At 37.5% G+C, this 27,075-nt stretch overlaps 1 long non-coding RNA gene across 1 annotated transcript; it reads left to right on the plus strand.

Annotated features, from left to right (window-relative positions):
- The first annotated feature begins 1,598 nt into the window (after positions 1–1,598).
- LOC144382090 (uncharacterized) lies at positions 1,599–24,447 on the plus strand. The gene is made up of 3 exons (XR_013448492.1): positions 1,599–1,848; positions 12,835–12,968; positions 24,300–24,447. It is a non-coding gene; the product is annotated as an uncharacterized LOC144382090 (long non-coding RNA).
- Positions 24,448–27,075: the final 2,628 nt, after the last annotated feature.

Genomic DNA, 27,075 nt, shown 5'->3' on the forward strand with positions numbered 1-27,075 from the left:
TGGGATCTCTCAAGAGCATATTGTCACTAAAGAAAATTCTAAATAGCATCTAAGTAACATATTTCATAATCATGAAAGGTTTAACAATTCTAAATTTGTATATGCCTAATAATATTATCCTAAAATACATAAAGCAGAGTTTCACTTCCAGTAATGGCAGAGTAGCTTGTATTGGGCCAACTCCCTTCAATATAATAATTATAAGTTCTGGACAAAATATAAAAATGCAACTCTCTTAAATCTGCTAGAAATAAAAACTAATATTCTTCAGAGGCACATACCAAAATCCATGGAATGTACAATAATTATTTACAAAATTTGGAATAAAAAATTATCAGAGAAAAGAGGAAATCAGTAGGAATGACCCAGATGTAGAAATGAGCAGGACAAGATCTGAAAGCAGTATAACATTGATGTTAAAGAATGTAAGGAAAATATACTCACAATGAGTAAAAAAATACAAAATCTCAGCAAAGAACAAAAGTTATAAAAAGAAACAAACAGAATCTCTAGAAAAAAATACAGTTGTGAAGTAAGTCATTGGAAGGGCCTAATAGCAGATTGGATGTGACAAAATTAAAATCAATGCACTTAGATATGGATCAAATTATATTATTCACTTTGAAGAAAAATTAGAAAAACTAAATATATGTAGTAAGCAATTGCAAAGCCCCATAAGAAACAAAGTCACAATCAGATAAAAGTTTTAACTGAAGAATCAGAGAAAAATTTAACAATATGAATAATACATTAATTTTGTGGATATTTATAAAATTCTGTACCCAGATCCTGCAAAATATAAATACACAAGGCACATACCTTAAAAATGAAACATTTCTAAGTACATAAATCAAGTTTCAACAAGTTTCACAGGATTTACATCTCACAGGATATGTTTACCAATCACAGTGAACTTAAGCTAAATATTCATAATAAAAAGATAAATAGAAGCCCTCTACATGCTTGGAATTTAAGAAACATACTTATAAATAATCCATAAGTAAATAAAGCAGTTATTCAAAATATTAAATGCTTTGGGGCGCCTGGCTGGCTCAGTCAGAACAGCGTGTGACTCTTGGTCTTAGGGTCGTGAGATTGAGCCCCATGTTGGGTGTAGAGATTACTTAAAAAAAGAAAACTTTAAAAAATTTATAAAATGCTTTGATTATATGGCAATAATCATATAATGTAGGAAGCTTGTGTGATGAAATTATAGAAGAAAATGTATGGACTGATCTCTGTGTGTATCTATTCATCTTAATTAAACTTTTAAAAGGGCCTAACTAGTCAATAATTGACACGCACTTAACTCTTAGGACTTAGAAATTCTAAATTCCATTGCTGATGAGTGGTATTCACTCATTCAAGAAATACTTATCAAGTGCCTCTAATGCACGTGATGTGAATTAGATCTGGAGTCGGAGGAAAGCATAATGTCCTATGGAGCACACAACACAGGAGCAGACTTTACAAATCTGTGAAAAATGCTAATAAGAGAAACATGGGGCTATGCCAAATTGTCATAAGGGTTTGGAAATATTCAGGGAGGTCAGGAAAAGTTTTCTGGGGAAAATTACAATTCAGCTGAGATCTGGAGGGTGAGGGTAGGTTAGCAGTGGAAGAGGACAGAGGAACAATTTATGTAGAAGGAAGAGGACATGCACATGTGGGAGGTCTGTCAAAGCAACATGCGTATGAGGGACTGAGAAGCCCGGTCCCCCATTGGGGCTGGAAGAAAAAGAGCTTGGGGTGACTCATGAAGAAGGCTGACTACACAAGACCACTCAAGTTATTCTGAGTATTGTAGTGCTATCCTAAGATCCATGGAGCACCAACGAACTGTTTAAGGTAGGTATCTGACATCAAATTTGTGTTTTAAAAAGACACCTATGGCTGTAGAGAATGGATTATGGAAAGATGCTGCCCAGTAGTGCCAGGGAGACCCCTTAGAAAGCTTTTTTTTTTTTCAGTAATCCAACAAGATAGGTTTGTAGGTTGAATTATGCTGCAATGAGGGAGAGTGAGAGAAATAAATGTATTGGAGAAAAATCATACAGTGAGGAAATCAAGAGGACTTGGTTTAGTAAAAAGGTTAAATGTGGCTCTAGGATGAGATCAGACTTCTAGGCTACAATTATTAAGAAACGTGTTACACTATACTTAAAAGGAGAACTGAAACAGAAATCTTTTTATTAACTTTTTTTATTATTTTGAAACTGATGATTAACAAAAGCATTTGGTGTGGAAGACTTCAGGCACTGGGTTAGAGATGTCTTCCTTTGAATTGGAAATTCGCCATGGACTCACTTTGTGATGATAAATAATGCAACCTCGAAAAACCTTTATGCATTTTTTTTGCCTGTAAAATAGACCTGCTAACTTCATGTGGTTGTTGTGAGAATTAAGTAAGGAAAAAGAGTGCTGAACAGGATGTATGGCACATTCCAAGGAAATAAATAAATATTAGCTATTATTATTCCATTATTACTATTATTAACTGGGAAAAGCATTGTGATAAGAGTTGATTTTAAAATTTCAAATATAGGGATGCCTGGGTGGCTCAGTCATTAAGCGTCTGCCTTCGGCTCAGGTCATGATCCCGGGGTCCTGGGATCGAGCCCCACATCGGGCTTCCCTGCTCAGCGGGAAGCCTGCTTCTCCCTCTCTCACTCCCCTTGCTTGTGTTCCTGCTCTCGCTGTGTCTCTCTCTGTCAAATAAATAAATAAAATCTTTAAAAAAATAAAAATAAATAAAAATAAAAAAATAAAATAAAATTTCAAATATAGGCAAGAATTGCAGGTTCTATAGATTCAATTTTACCAGGGTTGGATATTCTCTCTCCTGAAACATGAACGTTCAATGTAAAAGGAGGATTTTGAATGCTAACATTTAGAAAAATGTTTATCTTTGACATTCCCCAGGGCACATGGGCAACTCTGAGCATCTCAACTATGTGTTTGTTTGCCTGTGGCTTACTCAAGGAACAGAGAGATCATGAAAAAATGCCGGATTGATTGTCGGAAACAAACACTGTATCACAAGTTGCGTAATTATTATAGAGATAATCAGAACATAGATTTATTTCTAGGATGAATAAAAGAACCTGGACTTCCATATTAGTTTTGTAAAATTGACTCTGGATAACATACACTAACATTCACTTCAGATATTCTAGATTATGTCATTAGTCTAGAAAATAAACATTTTTTTTTCTGTTTTAACTCCAGTTTAGCCATTCTACTAATTTAAAATTGCACAATATCCAGACATGTATTATAATTGGTTGCTACAGGTTACCAATCATTATTTGGCTATGCAAGGTCAAAGCTATACCAAATACTAAATGCTAACATGTGTGCTAAGTCTTAATTTATCTTTTTATTTTAGGATAAAAGGAAATCAGGGGAAATGTGTTTGCCAATAAACCTTAATATATTTCTCCCTAGAGCAACGATTTCCCTAGAGCAATGATTTTAAGATTAAACTTCAAAGAAATACAACAGTATGTACACTATGCAATTCAAAATATGTCAGCCTCTAAATTTGGTCAAAGTCAGGAATTTTTAAAAAAGGAAAAATCAGTTTCTGTTGAATTCCATTTTATGCCTTATGTTAAAAATTTGTAAAAGTGTCTCTTGCTAGCTAGCTCTCAGATAGCGAAGTAACAATGAATTCAGCTCCAGGCAAGCTGCTTTTCAGGCAGACCTGTCAGGAGAGAGACAGACAGTTCAGGGTAATTCATTCTTGCCACTGGGTCTCAAGTGACTTGTGAAGGGGTCTAGAATTTTTAAAATATAAATAGCACTAACTTACAGCAAGAAATAGAAAGTGTTCTTCGTGTTTATTGAGAGGCAAAAAAAATGAGTAGTTAAGCAACAGAAAGCTATATGGGATTTAAGAATAAAGAAAAGAGGGATTTGTCAGTTTTTAAAGGACACTGCTTAACCATGGATTAATGGGAAGTAATTGATTCCTAGGGTTCCCAGTCTTTTATTCACCAAAATGATCTTAGTATGCAAATAATTTGTATGCAAATAAACTTTGGTCAAGATACAAAAATAATATTTATCAATGAAAATAAAATGGAGAGAACTAGAAATATCCAAAACAGGCTCAAAGCTCCGGTCTTTCTGTTAGTTAACTCAGCATGCAGCTTGGGTTCCAATAGTAGCAGAAAGATTGAGCCCACACTCAAACTGTCAGTGAATTCTAAACCAAAGCTGAAGCCTGACGATCTTCTCGTTAGGGTCACGTCCACACAGCCATACAACGAAATGACTCCTTGTTCGTGCAATGATATTCTTGCTTGGAGGGGTCCTGTGTGCAAGAGAAATCTGATACCACTTCACAAGGCAAATGTTATTACTTCAAGTATTCATCCCATGGAATTCATAAATTTTTTTTTTGTATTTCTAACCCTGGTATATTGATGTACTCATGAAAAATATGAGATGATTTAAATGAAAGCAAGCCACCAGGAAAGTTTCTTTCTTCTTCTTCTTTTTTTTTTTTTTTTTGCTATTAATTCACATGAGAACTTGTCCCAGAAGTGCTTGTCTTCAGTATATCTTACAACTATTCCTCTTTGGGCTCATTTGGCAGAGCCCATTGGGGCAAGCTTGCAAACCCCCCCTTACGTGTTAAGTTTGTCATCAGGACAGATCAGCAGGATGGGAAAGTAACAATGCCAAGTTCACAGCTACCTGTCCCCAAGTCAAGGTAACGGTCTTGTCTTGTCCAGGATGTCTACGGTCACTTTCCTCAATGCTTTCCTGCTGATGTCACAGGAGAATTTCTGTGCATCATCACATCACTTTTCTAGCATCAGTGGGGACTAAGACTCAGGCTGCTTGATGACCATGAAAAAGGAAAAACATAACTCAAACCTATCTTGCAGGATGTGGCTTGCTAGGCCAGGAGACTGATGAAGAGTTCCCTCTGCCAGAAGTTAGGTGCCTTGGTGATGTCAGCATGGGTGGAAAGCTAGCTACTTATAATCCTTCTCACTTAACCCTTGAAGTTAACTGCAGAAACGGGGCATGGAACCCTGCAGATATTCACAAAGTCACATTTATTGTTCATGTTGTCAAGTGATTCTCTGATTTCTAAGTTAATACTTTTATCTCATTGTGAGTTTGCCTATTTCTCATGTAATGTTGCCACTACTTACTATAAATATTTTTTTCATTTTCCTTCAAGTTGCACAATATAAGTAAATCCACATCTAAGTGCATTGACTTTTCTTCTGTCAAATCCAATTTGCTGTTAAACTCAACCAGTGACTTATTTCAGGAGTATATTTTAATGGAGAGCATAGATCTGTTATATGGTAATATCTTCTGTTAGGCCAGTATGTTCTATTGTATCTTCCTAATCCCAAATTACAGCTCTGAATCCTGGTCTGTAATCTTGTAGGAGCAAGGAAACTCTGCTACCACATGTTCTATTCAGATATGACATGGGTCAGATCATGACGTTTTAACTCTTACCTCCACCACAGACATGACACTTGGTAGATGTTGCGCTATCCTTGAAATATAAAAGGCCTTCCTATTTGAAGATGACACTTGCCTTCCATCACCTGCCTTCTTCTGGTTATGAGTGAGACACCAGGGTGTGACCATCGGCCTCATTCCCACGGCAAGTCTTTTATCAATGTGTCTTAGTCCATTCAGCTGCTATAACAAACATAACCATAGATGAAGTGACTGACACACAACAGACATTGATTTCTCACAACTCGGGAGGCTGGAAGTCCAAGATCAAGGTGCTGGCAGATTCTGTGTGTCTGGTGAGGGACTGCCTCCTGGTTCATGGATGCCATCTTTTCTCTGTGTCCTCGCATGGTAGGAGGGGTGAGGGAGCTCTGTGGGGTCTTGTTTATAAGGACACTCCACCCTTATGACTTAACCACCTCCCACAGGCCCCATCCCCTAAGACCATCACACTGAGAGAAATTTGGGGGAGACACAAGCATTCAGCCTCTAGCACAATGCAAAAGGAAGTTTTTTATTTGTGTCTCTACCTACAATTCCTCAGTCCTGAAACTGAATGAGATTCTATTTCTCAGACTTGAATAAATTTTATTTGCAGCTTCTTTTCTAAAAGTCCACCTGCTGTTCAGGTCTCAGATTCCTCTATCTTTTAATCAACCAGCTCAATAGCCCAGGTACGTGCAATGTGGAAAGTTTTGACTGATGTTCTCTGTCCTCACTGAACCATGTGAAGGTATATATTATAGAGTCAGAAAAAGGTTTATGGCATGACCTGGCATGACCTTTTGAGAATTCTATAAAAGTCATTTTTCTCACATGTATGACAGGAATTCATTCATTCATTCCTACATTCACTCATTTTAATAGTTCTTCTTGATTATGACATTTGTGCCACATGTTTGTTCCAGTGTGGTTGGGGTAGGCAAAAACAAACAACTGTTTTGGAGGACAATACAGGAAAAATAATAAAGCAAGTGTTAAACTTCATAATATGATGAGTTTCTCCAATATAAAACTGAGATCATGTCACTTTTACGTGTTAGGGCTGTTATGACGATTGTATGGGTTAGTATTTCTAAAATACTTAGAACAGCACTGGGCATATAGAATGTATTCTATAAGGTTTATCAATTGAAAGTAAAATGAGAAGCTAGGCCTATAAAGATGTAATTGCCAGACAGGGTTTCTATCAATAGCTATAAGCAGTGATTCTCAAACCTGAATGTGTATTAGAATTACCAGGAAGGCTAGTTAAAGCCAGATCACTGGGCCTTGACCCCAAGTGTTCAACTCAGCAGATCTTAGGATGTGCCTAAAAAAATTAAATCTCTAACAGATTCTCCACGACAGTGATACTGTTGCTGTAGAGACCCAACTTTATGAGCGAGTGGACTGGGACCATGAGCCTCGAACTTGAGTGTATATCAGATCAGGACCCAGAAACTGATCAGATATGTAAGTGAAGGCCTCAAATTCCACATGATGGTTAGGCTGAAGTCTGGGCAGCTGAGAGGATTATATTGTGGGATGTTTTTTATTCCTCTAACAGTTTTTATTCCTATGGCTTCTGCTGTCCAGTGGTGGTATGGGGAATAGGGCAAGGAAATAGAGGTACCTCGTATGTATTATACATGCTTGAAAACCTTCTCAGATTCTAAGTTCAAAACATAGAATTCCTTCCCCAAAATGCCAAATGGTTTAATATTCTACTCATTCTTCTAATCTTTGTAATAAAAGGCCCCAAATGCATCTCCAGGCGGGGTAGACACAGTAAAGGAATGGGAGTTAGAAGGCCTCCTTCCACTTAGATCTCAGCCTCCAACTCGTGGCCTTCCACACGCCACTCAGCTCTCAGGGAGTCAGTGTCCTCATCTGTCAAGTGAGGAGGCAAACCACATAATCTTTATATTCAACACCTCCTGAAGAGGCTCTCCACACACAGTTGTTCCCTTTTCTAAGAAAGACTGCAACTCCACAGAAGCAGGATTTGAGTAGCTCCTTCTGCTCCTCCTTGGCCTAATTATAAAGCAGGAAGAGACTCTAGTTATAGGACCCTTGTTCTAATTTGGGCCATTCATGTTCCTCCCAGGATTTGGAATTTAAATAGAAAAATAAATAATGGGTACAGATTTTTGGCAGCAAGATCATGTTGATGACAACACTCTGAAGTGAAGATTTATTATGAGGCCTGGTACCCCTACACCTTAAATATTGGCTTTTTTTAATTCCCCAAATCCCACCAGAAATTCTTCCCCTATACTAATCTTTTTTTGCTATTAACTACAGTTAGAGTCTATTGAATGCAACTCCAACAACAGCAAACTTTATTTCTGTAAACTTTTTTTTTCTCTGATAGATGTTTGTGCCTTTGAATATGGATTGATCACATTGAACTTCTAAAATCTGCACATATAAAGAATAAAGGGAGTTATAAATATACGTGACAAATACCATAGCCTTCAATAAAGTAATCTCATCCCAACACAAGAGACCTTGGACATATGAATTTGAATATGAATATTGAATTTTCCATTAAAAATGGGATAGAGATTTGAGCAATTTTATATAAATCTCAAAGGACAGAATGTCCCAAAAGTCTAAAGGTGTGGGGATCATCCAGTGTAATGCTATCTTGCTTACATAATAAGCTGGACAAAATGTTTGAAATCGCCTGTATTTTTACAATATGCTTTTTGTAGTAATAGCTGTTCCAACTCCAGTAACTTATAATGATCATTTCTTCCAGTACTAATGACTTTGGCTATATATATATTTTTTTTCTAGGGAAGTTCAACTTAGGCATCTTTTTTATTTTTCTCTATTTTTTTTTAAGTGTAACTATCCCTTTAGAAACATGAATGTATCTTTTCATCTTTCTGAAAGGGACTCACAGGTCAATCTCACACATTATTGGCATGTGGATGTAATTTTAAATAGTCTCTTAAAGACCTAGAGAAAAGAGCACCTGATATGCTAACAATGTCTTTGGAAAACATGAAATCCTAACATGTATATAATGGAGGGAGGATCAAATAAAATAAATAAGCAATAGTCAAATCAAACAAACAAAAAATCCTTGATCCAAAATGACTAATGCCACCAAATATATATAGTATTTTCTAGACCCTGTTACCCTTCTGTGTCCTATAAAGAATTCATGTCTCATTCCAACTTTTAAGTCTACCAGAAGAGGTAGAAAGAAAAAAAAAAACTGGAGAAGCAAGAAGCTACATTAAAAACTGGTTAAGCAAGAAGCACTTAATTGAATATTTGCTGCATACAAAATACAATGCTAGTTCTGGAAAAAAAAAAAAACTGAACATGACAGTTTTTATATTCCAAGAGTTCACAAGCCATTGAAAAATCTTATGGGAAGCAAGAGAGGAAGTGAATGACCCAAAAAGGTAATTTTGTGATTCAAGAGAAGCTGCAATATTTCAGAGAAGGTCTTTTAAGGATGAAAAGGGACTCTGACATGTAGATTCACATGAAGATAAAGATTTTCCCCACTGGATGGAATAAACATAGAATGTATGAAGACAGAGGAGTTCCAGGGAGTTAATGGGATAAGAAATAGGGTGATTGGTGTATAGTTCAGAATATGTTTGTATGTGGCAGGAGCATATATCCGAAAGGAGAATTTGGGAATGGATCACTGAGGGGCCTGGTAAGTCAGAAAAGAGGATGGTTTTCACCTTACATGTGTAGCAAGCCTTTGAGATGGGGGACATTTAGCATTAGTTGGGATTTGGGCAGGGATTCCTCTCCTTCAGTGATTCTGAATTACTATGCTAAGTCTTTCCAATGCCAGAAGATCAGAAATAAACTCACAGTGGTATGCCGTGAATGTTGGGGAACATTCCTACATGCTTCCTAGATCAATGCTGAAATGTCCTTTGTAGGAAATGTATTTCAGGCTGATCCCTCTCCTCCTTCACACTCACAGCTCTATTAGGACACACCTATACACTAAAATAAAAGGTCATAGAGTCTTTTAAATCTACCACCAAGGCTATTAGCATTTTTTTTTCTTTTTTGCCCTTGGAGATCTTGCTCAACTACAGGGATTCTGTCCCAGCACTTGTATGGCAGGGAATCAGCCTAAGTGTACACTAACAACTGAAATATTCTGAGTTCTGAACTTAATTCTGCTTTAGATTTGCTGCATTATGCTGGGAAATGCCTTTGCATTCTTTCCTGGCTCTTTCATCACTGAAATGGTGTTAATAAAAGTCATCACCTGTCCGCCTACCAGGGATATTGTGAAGATAAACTCATATCCTTAGTCAAGCATGCAGCCAACAGAATTCTCAATAGTAACTGCATTAATAACCGTAACAGCAGCACGGAGATGTTACCCTGCTGTGAGTATGATAATTTGTGGGCTCGAGAACTCAACTTGAGACCTGTGATCGTAGAAATCTATAAGGAGGTGAAGCTCTCATTGGCACACTCTTTGGAGATGCCTGTTTCTTTAGATTTTCCATAGAGATTAGAAATATTTGTCTGTATTTGGGAAGGTGGGGAGAGAGTTTATTCTCTCTTACAGCTTTACATTGAATAACAAATGAGTGCTTGCATCCACACACAATAAAATTTTAAGAATCAACAGACTGGTCACCTTATTTTTCTTATTACTTGTCTGTTACAGTGTTGGCAGAGCATGGAATGGAATGTGCATAAGACTGAGACATCCAGTATGTAAACAGGCAACTGCCTACACAGTATGATGTGCTGAGGGTTAAGATGTTTCCCTGACACCTTTTCTTGATATGCCTCCAGGTGTGAAATTTTCAAGACTTGGTCTTCAGGGACAGAGGCATTGCTAATTGTGAGAGGCTAGCACACTGGTAGGGTTTAGTTCACCTGATTAGGCCTTTTTGTCAAATAGAAAAAATGGGGGTAGGAACATAGCCAGAGGAGGTTGGGATGTACAATGCTACGCCATCTGCTCGGGTCTGCATTCAGGGTGAGGTAAGTGCTCTAATAAATGATTCCTAATGCCCAGCCCTTCACCAGTAGACGTTTACTTCCTGCTCAAATAGCTCTTCATGCGTGTCTCTAAGACAACCTTCTATGCATTGTTTCAGAGACCCAGACCCCTTCTACTATGTGGTGTTGCTCTCCCTATGACCTCTGAGCCCTTCATCCAGCCTTCCAATAGGGAAAGAGGGTGAGGATTTTATAAGAAAGTTTTTAGTGGACAGACCATGAAGTGAACATGAGCAGTAAACAGCACAAGTTTTGGTGTCACACAAACCACATATTTACTCACTCTGCCAATTGTACTAGCCACGTGACCTTGGATAAAGTGTTAATATGCCACATAATAGGTACATGGTCTTGAATGCGTTTTCCTTTTTCTCCTCCTCTTTGCCTTCTCTCTCCCTCTTTCCTCTCACTTTCATTCTTTAATAAAAAATACCTCAGCCTTCTTTTCTTCTTGGGACCTTCCTCATAGGGTAGTGTTGAGAATCATCTTAGGCAAAGCAGATAAAAATTAGCACTGTGTCTGGGACCAAATAGGACCTCAAACACTCATTAGTTTCCATCATTTTTACCCAACCAATAATATCTGTGCTGGGGGAAACAACAGTGGGTTACAGGCACCTGAACTTCTCTCTCTTCAACACCTGGCTACATATGAGTGGAAAAGGATCTTTCAGTCTACTGGACATCAAATAATGAGGATATTGACTGTGTGTCCTGACCCTATGCCCATGTTCCTAAAGACAGGGTATGGAGAAAATTTGGGGCTGCAAAATTCAACTGTAGTTACCTCATTTGTCAGAGATGTAGCTTCCTTTCCAAATGTTTTGAAGAACATGTACCAGTGCAAGAAAATGAGGCTTTTTGTTACAACAAACTGCATGAGATCCTAGAATCTTTTGGGATTTGAGCCTTATATGTTCCTTAGCCAGTCTATCTAGACTACTTGAATCTGCTTAATTGAGCTACAAATCTGTGAGTATGAGTTCTTAAGGGATTTTGTAAATGTCCTGCTTATGGATAAATAAAATGATTACAAAGTAGTCCTTTGCACCGTGCTTGGCTGCCGGGGCCTATGAAATGAAAAGTAAGATGAGAGGAAACAGGCACATTCTAAAATATAGAGAAGAGTTGGTTCAGGTTCAGGATTAGTTGTGCACAGATGTTGCTTATTGGCTCCTGTTTAAAGAAAGTTTTCTCACTTCAAATCTGAGAGATGATCTTCTGTCCCCTGGAAATGGGACATAGATTGAGATATTTTTCCTATCAGTTGGCCTTCTTGTTCTACTACTGTAATGTTCAAAGGGTTCTGAACAAATAGTAATTAAAGGTATGATTCTTTCTGAAAGGGAGATGAAGTCATAAAACCCTAAAGTTAATGTAATTTCTCAACACATTTGTATCATTGGTATTCTGAGATCCACCCACACTTAAAATTCATGGAAGCTTTCTGAATTTCAAAATGCTTATCATCCTACCAAAAAGAAGAAAAAAAAATGATGTGGTTAAAAACCAGGTGTTGGAGGCCAGCTGAGGCCGAAGTTTGGCTGTTCCTTGGCATTTTAAGCACTATGAATAATGTAAATTCTGTTTTCTGAAAATGCTTCAAGAAGAAGAATTAGTGGTCTAATCTGATCTTTACTAGCTACATCCTTTTTCACTTCTGGCCATTATTTACAGAAACAAGAAATGGAAGCCATGTATTTATAATTATAATTTGTCAAGCTGAAACACCAAATTAATATAATCAATCCCATTGTTAGGTTAATTTCCATTTACCCACCTGAACAAATGACTTTATCTCTCCCGCTTCAAGATTCCAGGCTTTCTTATGTTTTAACATGCAACAATGGTCATAGAGATGGGACTTTCTGCAAAATATTAATGTTGGTGCATTTGAATATTTCATTTCTTACCAGCAGAATATTTGATTTAAAAAATTACACTTGAGTATCAAAATGGGCAACGTAAGTAGTGGGTTTATAAAAACAGAATCTACCCTTTTCCCAAGCACATGTTACCAATGAGGATTTCTAAACCAGCTTTTCATATAATTATTGTCTTTCAGCTTCATTTTAAAATTGTATCTTAAACCAGGTTAGGAAACTGATAACTGGCTCAAAACCAGTGTCCGTGAGACTGAAAATGTTCCAATGAAAAATAAACCCCTGACACAGCCAAATTAAATTTCATAAAGTTCATCCAAGCTGATTGGCCTTTACTTCCAAATTTATTTTATCATATGTACCATAAATTGAAAAGCAACAGGAAAAGTTATGCTGAACAGCTGTCCTACTATTATAAAAATTCTGGAAATGAAATTAACTATGCTTTGTGATTCCATTTCAGTGCTGATGATGAGGAAGCTACATTACAAAGGAGATGTTCTTTGCTGCCTTTTCCAAACATTCACGAGGACAGATGATGCATTTGTGGTGTAAAACATATTCTCTGCACATGTATGAGCAGGCAGAATAAAGCATGTAAGTTCTTTTTTTTTTTTTTAAAGATTTTATTTACTTATTTGACAGAGAGAGAGTTAGCGAGAGCAGGAACACAAGCGGGGGAGTGGGAGAGGGAGAAGCAGGCTTCCTGCCGAGCAGGGAGCCCGATGCGGGGCTCGATCCCAGGACCCTGGGATCATGACCTGAGCCAAAGGCAGACGCTTAACGACTGAGCCACCCAGGCGCCCCAAGCATGTAAGTTCTAAAGACTGATCCAGAGAGGCACTAAAACCCCAGTGATCTTAAAAAAAAAAAAAAAAATCTTTACTTATAAATTTACATAACTCCTTAAAATTATCCCTATTACTTATGACTTTGGCTCATATAGTTTTAGGACCCACAGTTCTTTAGGTGAAAAACCAAAATAACTTGTACTTGTAGGGGGAATTGCGTATAATGAAGCAGTCTCACATACAGTGTCTCACGTGATCTTCGCACCCTGGTTTTATAGAAGAAAATGTGGGCGAAGTTCCATGGATACCAAAGGACCCTGCCACAGGCACATGACTGATCCTGAAGATTTGAATCCCAGCGGCTTTCTCCTTATGTGATGACAGTAACTTCATTATTGCATTGTATATATTAATTGATCTTGCCCAGAAGTGCTAGGAGAAGTTCGTTTTCATGAGCAGCAAAAGGAAATAACCTGAAGCACTGACCTATGTCTAGAAGGACAGGCCAGTTTGGATGGAGAGTTCAGAAAAGTATGTAACAACAACAGAAAGGAGAGGAGAAAGGATAGCTTTCAGGTGCCCCAAACAAAAACCTTTCTGCTGAAACACCACTCAAAATGCTGTAAGAAAATTTAAACACTCACACACACATACTCATACTCACACACAAAGACAGACAGACTGCATTAGTCAGCTGTCAAGGAAGTGAAGCATTCTGAAAAACTGAAAACCAATGTACAAATGGGATCGAAAAGGAAAACAGGACACTGGATTTTACTCTAAGATATCTAATAAAACCTGGCAAACATGAGTTTTCATTTTAAAAACTGAAGATAAAGAAGGGCATGACCAGGGTAGAGAGTCTAAAAGGACTCCAGAAGTCTATACCTCTGTGTAGTGGCATGCTGAAGAAGAACCTGACCCACAGAGTAAGATAGGAAAGGGCCTCGGACCAGGTTGGAAGAAGAAAGCCAAGCCATGTATGAAATTAAGGGCTGAATTTTCCTCTAAAAGAAAAATTAATTTACCGTGGCCCCAGGTTTATGGTATACATAGAAGAAAATGCAATCTCTTTTGAAGGAATAGCACTTTGATTCACTCTGCAGAATATTCTCACATAAAAAATGTAAGAAAGCTAAGATTGAATGCAGTTAAAAAGAAAATCACAAGACACACAAGAAAGCAAGCTAAAAAGTTATTAAAAGAAAAATTAAAAAGCAAATATATATAAAAATGATGAAACATTTAAAAAATAGCCAAATTGAAACCTAGGCCTGAAAAATAAAATGAATGAAAATTTTTTAAAAAATCAGGTTTAATAGCAGTTCATCTAGATGAAGAAAGAACTAAAGAAATACATTGTATATTTGAAAAACTTTTCAAGATGGCAAAAGAGACAGGTGGAAAACATGGAAGATGAATGAAGACAAACTGACACTAGAGGAAGCCGTCTAACGTTTGAGTTGGAGTTCATGGAGGAGAGATGAGAATGACCAGAGGAAGGACAGCAGTCAGAGAATGGCTGGGAAATTCCTGGAAATTCTGGTTAGTGTTAATACTCTAGTTCAGGACCCAGTGAATTCCAGACAACAAATGTAGAAAAAATAAAACTAGTCATATTACACAGGAACATTAAATCCCAAAGACAGAGAAGGTGTTAATAGAAAAAGAGGGAATAAAACAAGACAAAGTTAAACAAAGAACACCTGAAAAAGATCAAGAAAGTTAAATGTACCCTCTCATCAGCAACAATGGGAACTATCAACTGAAAACTTTATTTTCAACAAAACTCTCTGAATATATTTATAATCACAATATGTCAACGGACTTAACTCTGCAATTAAAAGACAAGGTTGTTAGAATAGATAAATAAACCAATAAATCAATCTATATGCCATTTACAAGAGACAAAACTAAAACTTTAGGACAGAGAAGATTGAAAAATAATAAAAAAAATGATATATCATCTATAAAGCAAATACTAAGCAAAAGAAAGTTGGTCTAACTATATTATCATCATGTAAAATATATTTTAGGCCAAAACTTAAATTACTCAAGTTAAAGAGGGCTATCAAATAATGATAAAAAAATTTGAATTCACCAAGAAAATATGAAATCCTATACTTGCATGCACTAAATAATGTTCCTTCAAATTATGTAAAGCAAATGTGGACAGAAATAAGGAATAATTGAAAAATCCATCATAGTTAGAGATTCAATACAGATCTTTTGGTAATTGATAGATCTAACAAACAAATTGTAAAATCAGTTAGTAAGTGACTATGAAACAAGCTTACTATAATGCAGTTGTATTAAAACCAAATATTGAAGAATACTCACACTTGTAAGAATGCATGTATATTTATATAATATCTATATATTCTCAGTCTTAGCAATATGCACCGAAATCAAAATCATATTTTATATTCACTAGAAAAACAAACATTAAAATCTGACAATATGAAATTTTTTAAGATACGCTTTACTAGTAAAAGAAACGGTTGTACATTAAAGTTTTTTTAATTAACAGATATTCTTGTTTAAAGAAATCTTAGATATATAGAAAACTGAACAGGTAGTACAGAGTTCCCATGTATTCCTACCCCTGCTTATATTTTTTTCTTGCTATTATTAATATCTTGCCTCAACATAGCATATTCATTACAAATGATGAATCAGCATTGAGAGCTTATCATTAGCTAAAGTCCATTGTTGGCATTAGGGTTCACTCTGTGTTTTACAGTTCTGAGGGTTTCAACAAATACATCATGCCATGTATCCACCATTAGAGTATAATACAGAATAACATCACTGACTTAAAAACATCCCATGCTTCATCTGTAAGATCTCCCTTTTTCCCCATAAACCCTTGAAAATCACTGATAATTTATTGTCTCTATAGTTTTTACTTTTCCAGAGTTCCAAGTTGCAATAAAACTGTATGGAGCCTTTTTAGATTGTCTTCTTTCACTTAGTCATATGCATTTAAGGTTACTCCATGTCTCTTCATGGCTTTACAGCTCTATTTCTTTTTATCACTGAATAATACTCCATTGTATGGATTCATCAATTTGCCTATTGAAGGACACCTTGATTGCTTCTAATTTTTGACAATTTGAATAAAGATATTATACACATTCATGTGCAGGTTTTTGTATCCAGTTTTCAGCTAATTTGGATAAATACCAGTAAGCACAAATGCTGGAACACATACAAGAGTACAGTTAGTTGTGTAAGAAACTGCCAAACTATTTTCCAAAGTGGCTGTACCATTTTGCATTCCCACCAACAACGAATGAGAGTTCTTTGCGCTCTGCATCTTCACCAGCATTTGGTGGTGTTAGTATTTTAGACTTTGCATGCTAATAGATGTCTAGTGGTGCTCACTATTGTTTCAATTTGTAATTCCCTGAAGATACATGATGTTAAACATTTTTTCAGATGCTTTATCTGCCATATGTATACCTTCTTTGATGAGGTATCTGTACAGATCCTTTCCTCTTTTTAGTTAAGATGTTTTTTTTCTTATTGTTGAATTTCAAGATTTCTTGATATATTTTGAAGATAAGTCTTTTATTAGATATCTGTTTTGCAAAGATTTCCTTCTAGTCTATGGCTGTCTTTTCATTCTCTTAACAGTTTATCTGTCAAAGAGCAGAAATTCCAAACTTTAATGAAATCTAACATTAATTTTTTTCTGTAATGGATCATGCTTTTGGTGTTATATCTAAAGAGTCATTGCCAGATCCAAAGCCACCTATATTTTCTTCAATATTATTCTATAAAAGTTGTATGATTTGGTATTTACATTTAGGTCAATGGTCCATTTTAAGTTAATTTTTGTGAAAGGTAAAAACTTTGGGTCTTGATTTATTGGTTTGATTGTGGATGTCCAGTTGTTCTTGCACCATTTGTTAAAAAGGCCACCTTTGCTCCTTTGTCAAAGATCAGTTGACTGTATGTATGTGCGTCTATTTCTGAGACCTCTATTCTGTCCCATCAATCTACTTATCTATCATTTTGCCAATACTGCAATGTTTTTATCATTGTGGCTTTATAGTAGGTCTTGAGGTTGAGTAGTGTCAGTCTCCAACTTTGTTTTTCAATATTGTATTGGCCATTCTCGGTCATTTTTCTCTCCATATAAAATTTAGAATTAGTTTCTTGATATCTACAAAATAACTTACCAGAATTTTGGGAGGATTGCATTGAATCTATAGATTAAGTTGGAAATAGCTTGACAATATTGAATCTTTCTACTAATGCACCTGGAATATTTCTCCATTTATTTGGTTCTTCTTTAATGTTTTTCATCAAAGTTTTGTGTATTTCCTGATAAAGATCTTATACACATTTTGTTAGATTTATTTCTATGTGCATCCTTTTTTTTTTTTTTTTGGTGCTAAATTATATTGTGTTTTTAATTTCAAGTTCCAATTGCTTATTGCTAGTATATGGGGAAGCAATTGACTTTTGTTTATTAACCTTATATTGAGAACCTTGTTATAAGCACTTATTTTCATGAGTTTTTTTTTCAACAATCATGTGATCCGTGAACAATTTTAGTTCTTCAATCCCATTTACTTTTATTTCCTTTTCTTGTTTTACTGCATTAGGTAGACTTCCAATATAAGGTTGAATAAGAGTGATGAGTGGAGACATCTTTGCTTTGTCCTGATCTTAGGTAGAATGCTTCTAGTTTTTCACAATTATGTATGATGTTAGCTTGTAAATTATTCTGTAGGGTTTTTTTATTTTGTTTTGTTTTGTTTTGTTTTTTATCAAGCTGAGGAAGTCCATCTCTATTCCCACTTTTTAGGGAGTTTTTATGAATTAGTGTTAGGTTTTGTCAAATGTTTTTTCTGCATCAATTGACATGATCATATGATTTTCCTTCTTTAGCCTGTTGATATGATGGATTACATTAATTGATTACATTAATTGATTTTCAAATCTTGAAATACCATTGCATACCTGAGGTAATTCCCACTTAGTTATGGTATAGAATTCTCTTATATATTATTTGAGTCAAGCTGCTATTATTATATTGAGGATTTTGCTTCTGTTTACAGGAAGTTTTCCTTTACTGTAATGTCTTTATCTGGGGTAATGCTGGCCTCATAGAATAAGTATGAAGTATTACCTCTGTTTCTATTTTCTGAAAGAAATTACTAAGAAATGGTATTTTTTAAATATTTGGTGGAATTCACCAGTGAAACTATATCTGGTGCTTTCTTTTTGGGAAGTTATTATTGACTCAATTTCTTTAATAAATTACCTATATCTCTTTGTGGGAAATTCGTTAGATTGTGTCTTTCAAAGAATTGATACATATCATTTATCAAATTTTATGTCCTAGGGTTGTTCATAATATTCCTCTATCATTCTTTTAATGTCCATGAAATCATCAGTGATAGCTCTACTTCAATTCTGATATTAGTAACTTTTATATTTGCTCTTTCCTATCTTATTTAGCCTGGTTAGAAGGTTATCATTTTATTGGTATTTTCATCAATAAAAAGAAACAGGTTCTGATTTTATTGACTTCCTATATTTTCCTGTTTCCATTCATATCTGCTCTAATTTTTCTTTTCTTCTGCACTCATCAGATTTGCATTCTTCTTCTTTCTCCAGTTTCATAAAGTGGAAGCTTTGGTTATTGATTTTAGATGTATCTACTTTCTGATGTACACATTCAATGCTGTATGTTTCCTTCTAAGTATTGCTTTTCCTGCATCCCATAATTCTGCATGTTTTATATTCAAATTCAAACTTCATTCAAATTGAAAAAATTGATTTTATTTAGTTTTTAATATTCTTAATTTCTCTGGAGACTTCTTTGACCCATGTTTTACTTAAAAGTGTGTTGCTGGACCTCCAATATCTTAGGTTTTCCAGCCACCTTTCTGATATTGATTTCTAGTTTAATCCCATTGTATTATGAGTACCTATTCTGTATGATTTTTATCCTTTTATATTTAAGATATGCTTTATGCCATAGAATATGATCTTTGTGAATGTTCCAAGTGAACTTGAAAAAAAAATGTGTAATCTTCTGTTGTTGAAGTCCAGGCAGTCAACTGATGGTGCTGTTCAACTATATCCTTACTCATTTGTGCCTGTTTTATCTGTCAATTACTGATAAAAGCTGTGTTGAAATTTCCTACTCTAATAGTGGATTAATCTTTCTCCTTACCATTCTATCAGTTTTTTCTTCACATACTCCGATGCCCTGCTGGTAAATGCATATACATCATAGATTGTTATGCCTTCTTGAAGAATTGACCCCTTTTTGTTATCTTATATCCCTCTTTTTTAACATTCAAATGCTTTATTTGAATGATTAATAATCATATTTCCAACAGGGCATCAAGTATCTGAGAATAACATTATTTTGAGTAAAAGCAGAAATCTGGAGAGACTCCCCCCTCTCAGGTCAGGCAGCTCAAATGTCCACCACATGGAGCAGTGCAGAGAGATGAAGCTCAGAGGCAACTTCCTCCTCCCTTGAACTCAGGATCAGCCTTTCCAGGGGCTTCAGGTTCTGTCAGAGGTGCCTGTTGCCACCAACACTTGCAGCTGCTCCCTGTCCTTCATTCTGAAGGCTGGCAGTGCAGAGGATTCTGCATCACAGGTCAAAAATCTAGCAGACAGTGGAATCTGCATCTGAGGAAGGTAAAGAAGGGGGGAAGTCGAACTGGTAAATGCTCCTGAGTCTTCAGACAACCACGGATGAAGCTGATCTTCATACCTCTTGCTCTCCTCTTCCTCCAGCAGCAGAGGGCTAGTCAGACAGTGGGCCAGGAGCTCCTGGGCAGAGACTCTACTCCTCATATGCTCCACCCTGAAATTCACACTCCTCTTTACCATGCCCACAAAGTAACAGAGTAGGAAAAATGTTTGCAGAAGGAAAAAAAGACTTTATCCCCAAGTTCTCCTGACTCAGCTGATGTTCCTTCCGCCTCTGCATTCTGGTTTGTTCCCATGACAAAGGCACATCATATTTTTTTTCAAATATTTTTTTAAAAGATATACATCTCTCCAACCATCTTCACTTGGTGCCTCTGATGTAATGGGAAGCCTGGGGGATGTGAGGTCTCAGTTTGTAGCTCATGCACAAGGCAATGACCTTGTGCCACGGGATCTGGGCAATTGAGGGCAGTGCCCCCCCAAGTAGGGAAGGAGCTCTTGCTCTTCCACATGCAGTGGGTTGTGCGGAACGGTTTCCCTGCCTGGGACTGGAGGATGGGCTGGGGATCTGGGAGGCATACTGGACGACTATGGAGCACAAAGGGAGCAGGGGGCCCCCGGGTGGCAGAAAGTCCATCTGCAGAAGCTGGAGGCCGAGCGCAGCCCGCCTCACCAGGCCAGGTGCTCAGGACATTTCAGTGCCAGCGGCGAGTAGGCCCCTAACACCCACCCACCCCCGCCCCCACCTCAGCAAACTCAGTGACAGGCCAGGACAGGTAACAGAGCTGCTCACAGGAGACCACAGGACCAGACCTTTAACAGCTCGATGATGGTGCCGGACTCCTGTGAGGCCAGGCCGTCCTGCAGCCTCTCTCCCGTCGTGGGGGAGAAACCCGCCGCTAAACCCACGCCAACTCCATCTTACACGTACTGAATGCGAGTCCAGCAGCAAAGGTCAAGGGCACAGGGGCCACAGCTGACCAAGCAGTGCACCCGTGAAACCTGAGCTGGGCCTCATAAAGCATTAATGGGATCAGGAATCTCAATACGATCTGAAATCAGTTTACTGACACCAAATCCTGCAGCATCTGGCCGTCCTCCCCTTCCTTCTCGACCGCGTCTGCTCCCGCGCCCCGCACTGCAACATGCTGAGGACCGACTTCCTGGGGATGCTGGGACGCTGGAGCCCGCCAGCATCCCGAGCCTCTCCGGGGCTGTCTGGTTTTGTCCACACACACGGGGCTGACCGAGCGGGAACTGGGGAGACCCTGGGCTGCCGCACCCCTGCACGGATCAGTGGGCTGCATGCTGGTACTATCCAAGCGCTGTGTGTGCAAAACCAGTGCTGTTCCTTAAACAGTCCATTGAATTTGGGAGCTGACCTTTACCCTCACCATGAGCCTCTGAGGCCTGCCGCCGGCCCCTTGCAGAGCCCGCGTTTCCAGCCATGCCAGGCGGAAGATGCGGCAGATCGACTTCCGGTCCGCGGGTTCCTGTCCGCGGGTTCCTGTCGCCGGTGTGGCCTCGTTCCCGCAGCGCGGGGTTCCCTGCTGCCGCCACGCGGCTGGCCTGTGAGGCCTCTCCTTATCACTGACAAGGTTTATTTTTGGTTTATGTAAGGCGTCAGTGCCTGTGCAAGCGGAAGCTGACAAGTCCCAAGAGCTGCAGGCCGAGTCGGGGAGCTGGAGACAGGAGAGCACAGGGTGCGGCTGCGGTTCAGGGCCGTCAGGCTCGCGCCCCCAGAGGAGGCGTCGTGTGAGTTCCGTGTGAGGTCCGTGGCGCAGGCCACGCTCCGTGGTGACAGCAGGCGGAGAAGGAGAAGGGTCGGCCTCTAGGTTGTGTGCAGGCCTTCAGAGATTGGACGAGGCCTGTGGGCATGTGGAGGCCATTCAGATGGACTCCAAGCCCTCTGACTCCAGTGTCCCCCTCCAGAAACCCCCTCCCAGGCGCCCCCGGAGTGACGTGTGACCGCGCACCTGCTGACGCCAGGTGGACACAGACGTCACCCATCACGTCATCCGTAACTCAAGTACAGGTGAAAGTAGGGACGTGGGAGAAACGGAGGTTAGAGCGTGGGAAGGCCCGTATAAAACGTGCTGAGTCACTGGCATTGTGTTCATGTCTCGCTTACATCAGTTCTTCGACGATATTTAACCACATGTTATTGGTTTTATTGTTTTTCATCCCACTTACAGTGCTAGTCGCTGATCAGAGACCGCACCCAGGTGTCAACCAATGTTGAAATTATAATGGCGGTGTTGACACAGGCTCTGATTTGAATTTTTTTCTTCCTAATCGAAATGAAGTGTTGAGATACAGTTCAGCAGATAAAATGGACACATATAAAGAACTTGGTTTATTTTATCACAAAGTACCGTGTATATCTAGGGGTCAAGCTATAGAACTTTTTAATCTTCACAACCGATGAGACGATTTCTTTTTGCCATGTAGTTAATGTCATGAAGCGTACTTTGGAAAAATATTACCATTGGGGAAAAAGGGATGAGTAGCTTTAGAAAGCTTTAAGCTTTAGAAAGCTTAAAATTAAATATAGGTGAGGCCTATAGAAAGCTTTAAGCTTTAGAAAGCTTAAAATTAAATATAGGTGAGGCCAGGAAAACCACTGTGCATTTCATGTACATGTTAAGTTCAGTGGAAAAATAGTATTTTACAAAGCTAAGCTTTTTATAGAGATACTAATAAATATTAACTTTAAGTAATACTTATAAAAGTCATGGTTTTGTTTATTAATGTAACATCTGTCATTACTCTCTTTTTAACATTCTGATCATTAGTTTTATTTCTTAGCTGTTTATTTTCACTCTTTTATCTACGTTTTTCTGTTGTACACAGAAAAGGGTGTATAAAAAGATAATTAAGGGTATTACAGATTATAGGGTACTTCAAAGATATATTGTAAACTTGTAGACATAATATAATTTTATTTGTTTTAAGATACAGTGAATAAAAGTGTCTAGATTGGCTGCTAAATTCTTATATGTTTAGAGCTTCATTCATAAAGAGAAAGGACTAAAGCTTACTCTTCTATTTTAATTCACAAAATAAAAACTATTTCAAGCATACTTAATGTGTAAAGTATATATACCAGAGAGAAATGGATTCTAATCACATGCTTGACTTGAGAAACCTAATTTAGTTGCTGAGAAAAGTTAATTTGATTGAAACATTTTTGTTGCTGTCATTTTAACAGTCCAACATAGTTGGTACTTTCACTTGAAGACTGATTAATTGGTGACAAGCTGATTTTTGATTCTTGTATCTAACGTGGAGATATTTGAGTTAGTGCTAATCATAAGTGAAATTTACAAATTATGGGTTTATATTTAGTATTTATTTAGAATTTTTTGCTGTGCAGTTACTTAGCTACATTGAACTATAGCTACTTAACTATATTTTTTTAAAAAATCAAGTTATCAGAGTGTTTTCACTGGTAAAATAATTCTGATCAATTACTCATACCATATATAAAAATCAATTCTGATTAATGGTAGTTCTAAATGAGAAAGTTAAAACACCAAATCTTCTAGAAGAAAATATAGAAGGAAATCTCAAGTACCCAGATCAGGTAAATAGAGCACAAGAAGCAATAACCATAAAGTAAAAAAATAAAAATAAAAATAAAATAACATTGGTCTCCATTTAAACTAAGGAATTCTGTTCATTAATGATGCCACAAAAGTGAAAATATAAGTTACAACATGGATGAATGTTATTTTTAAGTTTAACAAACGAAGTCTCTACCATGTAACCCCCTGCAAAAAGCCACTGAAAATCTTGGACATAATACAAAAAACAGCTACCTGAAGGCACTGAAGAGTGGACAGTAGCAGAAAGATCCTAGTGAGAAGTACATGCTTTCTGAGAGGATTGGAGACTGACAGCTATAAAGATTCTGTGGCCTGCACAGTGGCATAGGGCAGCAGACACGAAGATACCCACAGTCTGTCTAGCTAGGGACATCTGACAAGTGAGCTGGAAAGTGAATGCTGAAGAGATGGAGAGAATCCCATAAGAGAAAGAGCTAGAGAAGATCACCCAAATCTTTCCACGCACATCTCTGACTGAGCTCTGAAACCCATGTGTAAGAGGGGCTAAATAATCATCTAAGCTAAAGACAAATGATCTGACTCAGACCTGAGTTGACTCTTAAGGAGTAGACTTTGTGGCTCAGAGTCAAATTATCTGCTAACGTATATGAAACAATATTCATCAGAGAAACGTAATAGAATCGAGAACCTCCTTAAGTTGAAATTCATAACACCCAAGATGTAATCCAAGGTTAACAGACAATGCGGAGAATCCAAAAAATAAAACACAGTCTCAGAAGAAAAGAAAATCAGTAGAGCCTGTTCTGAGATGAACCAGATATCTCAACTAACAGACAAGAATTTTTTTTTGTTAACATGTAATGTATTATTTGTTTCAGGGGTACAGGTCTGTGATTCATCAGTCTTACACAATTCACAGTGCTCACCATAGTACCAGACAAGAATTTTAAAGACAGGAGAGCACAGGGTGCGGCTGCGGTTCAAGACATTGTATGTATTCTTAATAAACTCAAATATATATATCCAGCTTTTGAAGACTCATAGGACATGAAATTTTAAAATTTGTTTAAATTTTCTTAACTCAGTTCCCCTATTCTTACATGAATAGATTTTTTTCATTCCTCTTAAACCCTGTTAACATCAAGGAATAAATATTGTGAAGCACTGTTGTAGGTGATAAAACAATAATGAAACAAGGGTCCTGACTCTAAGCCCCTTTCACCCTTGTGGAAGATGTAACAAGAATGCAGATACCTCTGTCACAGGACATTTAGTGTTATGTGCTATAAATATCCCAAAATGTGCTAGAAATTCTAACAATGTGTCTTACGTGTCACTTCTCAGAGGCAGTTCAAAGTCATGAGAATGAGACCCTTTGAGCTAAATTTCCTCCACGAGTCTCTGTTTTTAATATAACCCACAAGTACTAGAAATATTATCACTTTCTTAATAAGTTGAGTTTTGAAGAGAACTCTCTTAAGAAACAAGGAAGATGGTTTTGATACCTCATTGTGTAGATGCAGGAACTGTAGGGGAATGTAATATTGCTGAGCAAGTAGAAGATTCTGTGGTTATTTAGAGGTCATGACAAATGTACCTAATCTGTATAGTTCCACATAACGTCTAGGGAACTCTTAAGCCTACTTTGCTAATAAAATAGAAACTAAAAGGTGAAATCCTTTCACATATTGCCATGTCTAGCAATCCAAATTGAAACCTAAAGGAAAGATTGATCTGTGCTTTATGTCTTTTCTCTGCCTTTCTCAAGGTTCCTAATAGAATTGATTTATTTGAGCATCTACTTTTTAAATGAACAGTGTCTAGCCAAGTGTATGCCTACAGTCACCTTCAGCACCTTGTCATTTAAGAGGTATGGTGACCCTAGACCAGCAGCTTTTACAGTAGTTTATCTTTCTTTGAACTTTACACACCTTGAGCCCAATTTGCTGAGTAGGTATGTTTCTCCCCGTTCATATTTTTAACTTTTGGAAGCTGCTTTACCTTTTATGGTATGCTAAATATTCCCTTGGTGATGTGAAAACAGTATAGTTTCCCCAATCAAGTATATTCCTTTTGGCACGTGGTTTATACAGCATCATTCCAAGTCTTTTTGCCCATCTTGGTTTACCATCCTAAGGGAGCCATGGGTCTTGAGTTTGAACTAAATAACCCAGCCAGCTTCAGGCAAGTAGATATTTAACACCAAAGCACCCAGGCCCAAGGTTGTGGCCGACTTCAGGCCTTTGATTCATTCCCCACTTCAGCAGCAGGACCTGCCAGCTCTAGCGTTCTCAGATCTTAACAGAGACTGTAGTAAGGGCTACTCTCCAAGCATGTCATAACACATCTAAAAACTTTTGAGCACTACCAAAATTCTAAATTGCTTGAAAAGAAATGAAAAATCTGCACACCCAGGAGCTAACATTAGTTTGGATAGAGAACCCAGCTTTGTCCTGTTTCTGGCCCAAGGAAAGCTCTTCCTCTCCACGGAAGCAGTCTTGTCATTTACAGCCGCCCTCTCCAAACCCTACCTTGACTTGTGTGTGGTTTTGGTCGTGGACTCAGGGAGATGGCGTCACTGCAGGCCCGTGCAGGCATCTGAGGCCGTGCCCCACTCTGTGAGGTCTCCCTCCCTTATACTATTTCTATTTCCATAATATACATGGAAGAAAGCAGGAGAGTGTCTGTCTCACATTTCACGCATAACAAAGTATGATGAATGGCCAAGGTGTTTAAGTTTACATAATAATTACCAGCCATTCAAGCTATATAGTACCCTGACTTCCTATTTAATTCCACACTATACCATATTGTTTAGAAAGATTCCATTACATGATTTATGAATGGTCTTTAAAATCAGTACTCAGAAAAATTTTAAATATCCCAGAAAGGTATTTATAATTGTATATAGGAGATTCAGCTGGCTATCAGAATTTTAAATATTTCAAAGGGTATTTTAGCCATGTATTAATATAAATTATGTATAAATATGTCTTTGTCATGAGAGTGAAATATCCTCTTAGGACTAGGGTTAGTGAACTAATTTGTTGAACTTATTTTGTATTTCGAAATTAGTGTTAATATGAATGTTGGAATATAAGGGTCCTTGTAATTGGGTTACCAGAATATCTGAGTATTAGAAAAGATGTGAAAAATTATTTCCAGTTCTATTAGATTCAAAAAGATTTATTGAGATCCTGAAATATCATACTTGCCAAAGGGGGGAACTGTCTTCCAAACTCATCTTTCTTTTCTAAATTTGGTTGTCCAAAATCACTGCATTTACTGCAATTAATAAAAATCTCTGGCAAGGCATGAGTGTTCCTGCTGAAAGCTGCAAGCACTCTCCCCTAAAGACTTGAATGACATGAAATTAATATGAGGGAGGAAAGGAAGAATTAATTAGTGTTTGATAGCAGAGCATTAGATGTTGATTTATTAGTCAGGACCAACATTAGCTGAGTTTACTTTATAAACCTCAAACCATATCCTTTCCAGGCTCATTCTCATCACCACCATAAATTGTCTGTGTATTAACAGATAGTAATTTGTTAGAAACAAACATAAGGAGCTTGAAGTCAGATGGTAACACAGGCGTGGATGTGCAAATTTTCTCTTATTAAAATGACCAGAGGAACATAACAACTATGGGAG

The sequence above is a fragment of the Halichoerus grypus genome, chromosome 6 (assembly GCF_964656455.1).
Source record: "Halichoerus grypus chromosome 6, mHalGry1.hap1.1, whole genome shotgun sequence".
Classification (NCBI taxonomy): domain Eukaryota; kingdom Metazoa; phylum Chordata; class Mammalia; order Carnivora; family Phocidae; genus Halichoerus; species Halichoerus grypus.